At 43.1% G+C, this 6,000-nt stretch overlaps 1 protein-coding gene across 11 annotated transcripts in view; it reads left to right on the top strand.

Moving 5' to 3' along the window:
- Positions 1 to 2,428: 2,428 nt before the first annotated feature.
- ppfia1 (PTPRF interacting protein alpha 1) overlaps positions 2,429 to 6,000 on the top strand; it is a 61,970-nt gene continuing 58,398 nt past the window's right edge. For 5 of the 11 annotated variants that reach the window (XM_024295100.2, XM_024295096.2, XM_024295098.2 and 2 more), the window contains exon 1: positions 2,429 to 3,629. The gene's annotated coding sequence lies outside the window, so the exon portion shown is untranslated. The remainder of the gene's footprint in view (positions 3,630 to 6,000) is intronic. The other 6 variants (XM_024295103.2, XM_024295095.2, XM_024295099.2 and 3 more) reach the window with 2 other exon arrangements.

Raw genomic sequence — 6,000 nt, 5'->3', positions numbered from 1 at the left:
GTCTAGACAAAACTCAAATGAACAACTACAGACCGATATCAAACCTGCCATTTTTAAGTAAGATCATTGAAAAAGCTGTTTTCCATCAGTTAAATGAATTCCTAATAAATAACAACTGCTATGATGTCTTCCAGTCCGGCTTCAGACAGAACCACAGCACTGAAACGGCTCTGACCAAAGTGACTAATGACATACGTTTGAATACAGACAGTGGAAATATGTCAGTGCTAGTTTTACTGGATCTCAGTGCTGCGTTTGATACAGTCGACCACGCAATACTACTCAGACGACTGGAAAACTGGGTGGGTCTCACTGGGCCAGTACTAAACTGGTTCAAAACGTACTTAGAAAACAGGAAATATTTTGTGTCAATTGGTAACTTCACTTCTGAGCCAATAGAAATTACATGTGGAGTGCCCCAAGGCTCCATCCTGGGACCACTTCTATTTAACATCTACATGCTCCCACTGGCCCAGGTTATAAAGAACAACAACATTAGTTACCATAGCTATGCAGATGACACACAGATATATATTAGACTGACACCAGGAGACCGAGGCCCTGTACAGGCTCTTGGTAAATGCATTGAGGACATTAATGACTGGATGTGTCACAACTTACTTCAATTAAACAAAAACAAAACTGAGGTTATTGTCTTTGGGGCTAAAGAAAAAAGGTTAGACGTCACTACAGAGCTTCAATCTATTCAACTAAAAACTACCAACCAGGCCAGAAACTTGGGTGTAGTGATAGACACAGACCTAAATTTTGATAAACACATTAAGGCAGTCACTAAATCAGCCTATTATCATCTCAAAAATATCTCAAGGATTAAAGATCTGATGTCTAAGCAGGACCTGGAGAAACTAGTGCATGCTTTCATCTTTAGTCGACTTGATTACTGTAACAGTGTTTTTACAGGACTACCAAAAAAATCCATCAGGAAACTGCAGCTTATTCAGAACTCTGCTGCTCGGGTTCTCACAAGGACCAAGAAAGTAGACCACATCAGTCCAGTTCTGAGGTCTTTACACTGGTTACCTGTCTGTCAGAGGATAGACTTTAAAGTTCTGTTACTGGTTTATAAAGCTTTGAATGGTTTAGCACCAAAATACATGACTGACCTCCTGACCCAGTATGTACCAGCCAGACCTCTCCGGTCATCAGGATCCGGTCTTTTATCAGTTCCTAGAGTCAGAACTAAACATGGAGAAGCTGCATTCAGCTTCTATGCTCCACAGATCTGGAATAGACTTCCAGAAAACATTAGATCTGCTGAAACACTCAGTGTATTTAAATCCAGGTTAAAGACTCACCTGTTCTCAGCTGCATTTGATTAATATGTATTCAAAAGTTTACGTCCGCACTGTTTATCTATGCTTGTTTTAAATTAAAATCTTTTTACTTTCTTTTAATTTTATTTTAATGATTTGAATGATGATGAATGACATTTTTACTATTTCTTTTGATTGTTTCTTTTAATGTTTTATGTAAAGCACTTTGAATTGTCTCTGTACATGAAATGTGCTATACAAATAAAATTGCCTTGCCTTACAGTGTTTCTTTTTTGCGTACGGTGATATTCGTGTCTGTGTGTGTATGTGGTGGTGGTGGGGTTTATCAAAAACTGTCATTCATGCAATTACGGAGATTACTGGTTAAATTATTGACAGATCAAAAAGCATTCCTTACTTAACAAGTGACAGAATGACCTACCTGATATTATTTAGTTCTTCTCCTGAACTGAAATGATTCAGATGTAGATGTACGCATTAACTCTGAAGATATTTTCTCTCTGTTGCAGATGTGTTGCTTTTCTTGATGAAAATGTGCTTGTAGGAACACATCAATTTCTGTCACCAGAAGTATGAAGCCCTAAAGGCGTTTGTTCCCGTTGCCATGGTGAATCATGCTGTCTTTGCTCCATTGATCAGGGCTTTTTATAGTCGCGACGCTAGCAGCTGATTCTGGTTCCAACAACTTCAAGTTGATTGATTCGACTCTTTTCAGCTGTTCTGAAACCAAAAACTCTAGTTTGTGAATTTTGAGTCTGTGGACTATGAGTTCAGGTTTGAACCCCAGGCCCCCAGCTGACATCCAATCGTTCCTTTGTTTACACTTTCTCCTGCTAGCTTAGAGCCTCCAACAACACCAAGCTAACATTAGCCACACGACAAAAATTGCAAACATTATGAAGGTATCCTGCCGAACAGTTTTGATCCAGATACCAGCTCAGCTGTCTATGGGTGGATGCATCAGAAGGGAGCAGAGCAGGTTGGCTTTGGTCCGCCCATTTCAGTTGTTGTTCTGAGTTGCTCTGGGCGGGACTTTAGTGACCCCGCCCCTCTTGAGAGCTGGCTGGTATGTGGGCCACCCAGTGTATTTTCTACATCACAAACCACCTCTTTTTCCAACGGCATTTTTTGTCTGCTCCTGATTCACAACGATTAAAAAAAAAAAAATCAGGAATACAATTTTGAGTTTATTTTTTATGTAATCCATCATAGGGAAAAAGTCCACAAAACACGTTAAAAACACTCTTCATGGGAGTGGGTCTATCATCGCTACGATCGGCTGCCTGGAACTCCAAGTGCGTTCCCCTTTTCCCCTCCTCCTGTGTCGGAGCGGGCCGCCTCTCCTCCAGCAGACCGACCGCCAGGCTTGAGCCTCCATTGGCTGTCCGGACTGCCAAGGCTGGCAGCCACTGGCGACGGGGAAGGACCGGACCTGTTAAGGTGGAACCACCGGGAGAACGCCAGAACTCCGAAGGAACATGACGGAAATCTAACTTTTCTTGGCACTTTGGGGGTTTCGCTGCGGGACGAGCATCGTCGCCGGCGGTCAGGACGGGCTGGAAGTTTCCTGCTGGAGCGGATTCGTGATGTGGTGACGCGACTCCACCGTGTCGACGGGAAGCTAACGCTAGCTACGCTTTTCTGACACATTTCAGGGGTTTAAATACACCATAAAGTAGCAAATGTTCTTTTAATATATTTGAGCATGTTATCTAGTTTTTATATAAAATGTACTTGGGTAGTTAACCCGTACATAAAACTACTTACTTTAGCCTAAAGCTACTTAGCAGGCTAGTAGCTAACGTCGGCTAGCTGTGGACTTTAAAGTGACTCGAAGCCAAAGATTTCTGTTTCAAATTAGCTAGCAGAGCTGCAACAGTTTCCACGTCACCTGGCTGCATCACAACTCTACTGCCAACTATGAAAGGCTTTTTTCGTCAAGCTGAGCTTCATATTTTCAGGGAGCCGCTTGTTTTAAGTAACATAGATGGACACTTTATTTCCGAATCCAGGTATGCAGTGAAGTACCAGCTCTTTTTCTGTTAGCATGCTAAAGTGTTGTTAGCCGGCTAAACTTGGAATACTGCCCCCTGACTACTCTCTGCGGGTCTGGGGCCTTAAGGAATTCCCCAACACTTTGTAAACTACGAGGAACCGCTCTCAGCCTTATTGCACATCCCCGGCTCCGCACGGAACTCGGACACTTTGGATACTCTGGATGGTTTTGAAGCTCGATCCGGTCACCGTGACACACCGTTGGGGTTCAGGAACTTCTCCTCACGTCGACGTCAAATCGTGGATCATAAAACCTATTAATCAAGTTACACGTCAAAGGTGAGAAAAGCGCACGAGCCGTTATTTGTATGCCAGCGCCGGGAGTTCTCGGTGCTCCACATCTCAGCTGGCTTTATCTCCACATCAGCATCAACTGAGGACGCTCCGCCAGCGTTCCTTCAGGAACCTAAAAACACACAATGTTTGGTTCATCTCACAGATGCATTCATGAAATCGTGGTTGTAGAGACCCCCCTTCTTCGAGTAAAGTGACAGCTTCAGTGTTTTTCTCTTCAAGGATGAAGGTCTTTCCTCCATGTTTGTATTTGTTGATGTCTGTGCAAAGTTACTCCCAGCCCACCATCTGTCACTACCTCTCATTGATGCTTTACGAACCTCCCCCTCAGCGCTGATCCTGAGTGGCTTGACCTTAATATGAAGCACTGGTTGAGTATTGTTGCTTCTAGTAAATTAGGTTAAATTCGGCCCATTGTTTGAGATTTGGCGCTTGTTGTTTGGAACGTGTAGAGCTTAAGTGGAGTTAATGAAGAATGAAAGTCTTGAGTTTTGTTCAGGTAATCCGTTGTAACAAATATGATCCAGACCCAGAAACCAGCGCTTTAGGAAGTGGTTAAGTTCTTTTGCATTGATCCAAACACACTGGCTTCTTAAAGGACGTGGCCTGTGGGATCTGAGGCTTAGGAAAGACTGTGTTGAATCGGGGGTTCTTCCAGCCACCGAGTTTTTACTTTGCCCGTTCCACTTTGTGGGCTGTTGTTCTATATGGGCATTTTAAATCCTGCTCACATGATTCTTGGCTTTTGTCTGGCAGTCTGTCTACAGGACATAAGCCCCTTGGTGCAGAGAGCTGTTATAATTCCTCAGACCTTCTTTCTCCACTGTTAGTTGCAGTGAACTCACAGCACCTCGGCTCTCTGATTAACAGCAATCTGTGCATTTCTGAACTCTTCTATTATTGTAGCTGGTTTGTTTGCTTTCGACTATTATTCTAGCATACAGCCTTTATCTGCTCTTATCCCACAAGTCAATAAGCTGCTGTGTTGGTCAACTTGGTGGTAGCTTTAAAAGGACACTGATTCAATCAAATGAAATCTGCATTTTTAAAACACGCTCACTGTTTTATCTCAGAGCTGTTAGGACTGCATGGATTTGAACATGACACAACCGGGCCACTTTTGAGATCTCACTCCAATCATCCCTCATCTATTGTAAAAGTGTTTCCAGTGGTCTTTTAACTATGATTATGCTGTTTTTAGTCAAAGTAAAATTAAAAAAAATAAAAAAAAAAAACGGTGTCATTTATAGGACATAGTTTCTGCAGAGCAGCAGGAGTTCATAAGAAATTCACCTCTGAGTTGTGGATCAACCCCGCCCCCTTCCCATCATCCATCAACTATCCCGCAAGCTTAAACACACCATTGGGAAAACTCTGGCCCGATCAGATTCATTCGGATCCAAATTCCCTTCCGATCGAGATGGGTGGGTTATACCAATTGTTAATTCGATCATGGTGCATGTAAACAATCCATTCTGATCGCGTGTCGTCACTGCCCTGGATTTTACGTCATACTTAGAGGGTGTGGCTCTCCAGAGAAGTCTTTGAAGCGTGAACAGAACTGATCAGCTGCTCTCCATGAGCGAACTGTTTCTCTGAGCAGTGCAGCTGGATTCATAGCTGTCATGTTTGTAAGCGGGAGGGTGGGGGGTGTTACGGTGTGAGGTTTAGACGGCAGTCCGCGTTTCCTGGGAGAACTGTCTCCCCAGGCAGCTTTGGGACGCATGAGCCGGCGGAGGCGGTTTTTGAACTCAGAAATGCCGCTCCTCTGTCCTCTGAAACCGTGCAAAAAATCCAGTGAATTCTTGTTTCAAGTCGTGTCCAGACAGGTTAAAGGCTGATGTTATTCCCACATATTTACGTGCGGCCAAGATGCACATGGCTACACGGATCTTAAGTCCATCCAAGGTTAAATGTCTAACACTAACCCTTCCTCCGGTCCGTACGACCAAGAATAAAGTCCTGACCACACAGATTTACAAAATTATAAGCTAACAGTCACTTATAATTATCATTAATAATAATGAAAGAATGTTCAGGGTATCATCTCGCCCTATTCTACATCTTTGTTTGTTTACTTGCTATTTCTTCTTCTATGACTATTTCCAGTATTTTAAACAGTTCTGCGCAAGGGTAAAATGATGTATTCCAATCGAATGTGCGGTGCATAGAAACGTTTGTTACAATTGGATCAAGTTTTTCATGGCCATGTGCACAGTTCTATTCTAATCTGATCCGATCCGATCAAAGACATTTAGCACATGGAAATGCAGCTAAAGATTCTAATGGATCTACTTAGCTCCAAGTGGATGCATCAGAATAGAGCAGAACAGGGAGCTGGTGGCCTGCAGATTGT

Source organism: Oryzias melastigma, linkage group LG3 (genome assembly GCF_002922805.2).
Source record: "Oryzias melastigma strain HK-1 linkage group LG3, ASM292280v2, whole genome shotgun sequence".
Classification (NCBI taxonomy): domain Eukaryota; kingdom Metazoa; phylum Chordata; class Actinopteri; order Beloniformes; family Adrianichthyidae; genus Oryzias; species Oryzias melastigma.
Note: the sequence above shows the minus strand (reverse complement) of the source record. Positions and strands in the feature narration are given on the sequence as shown.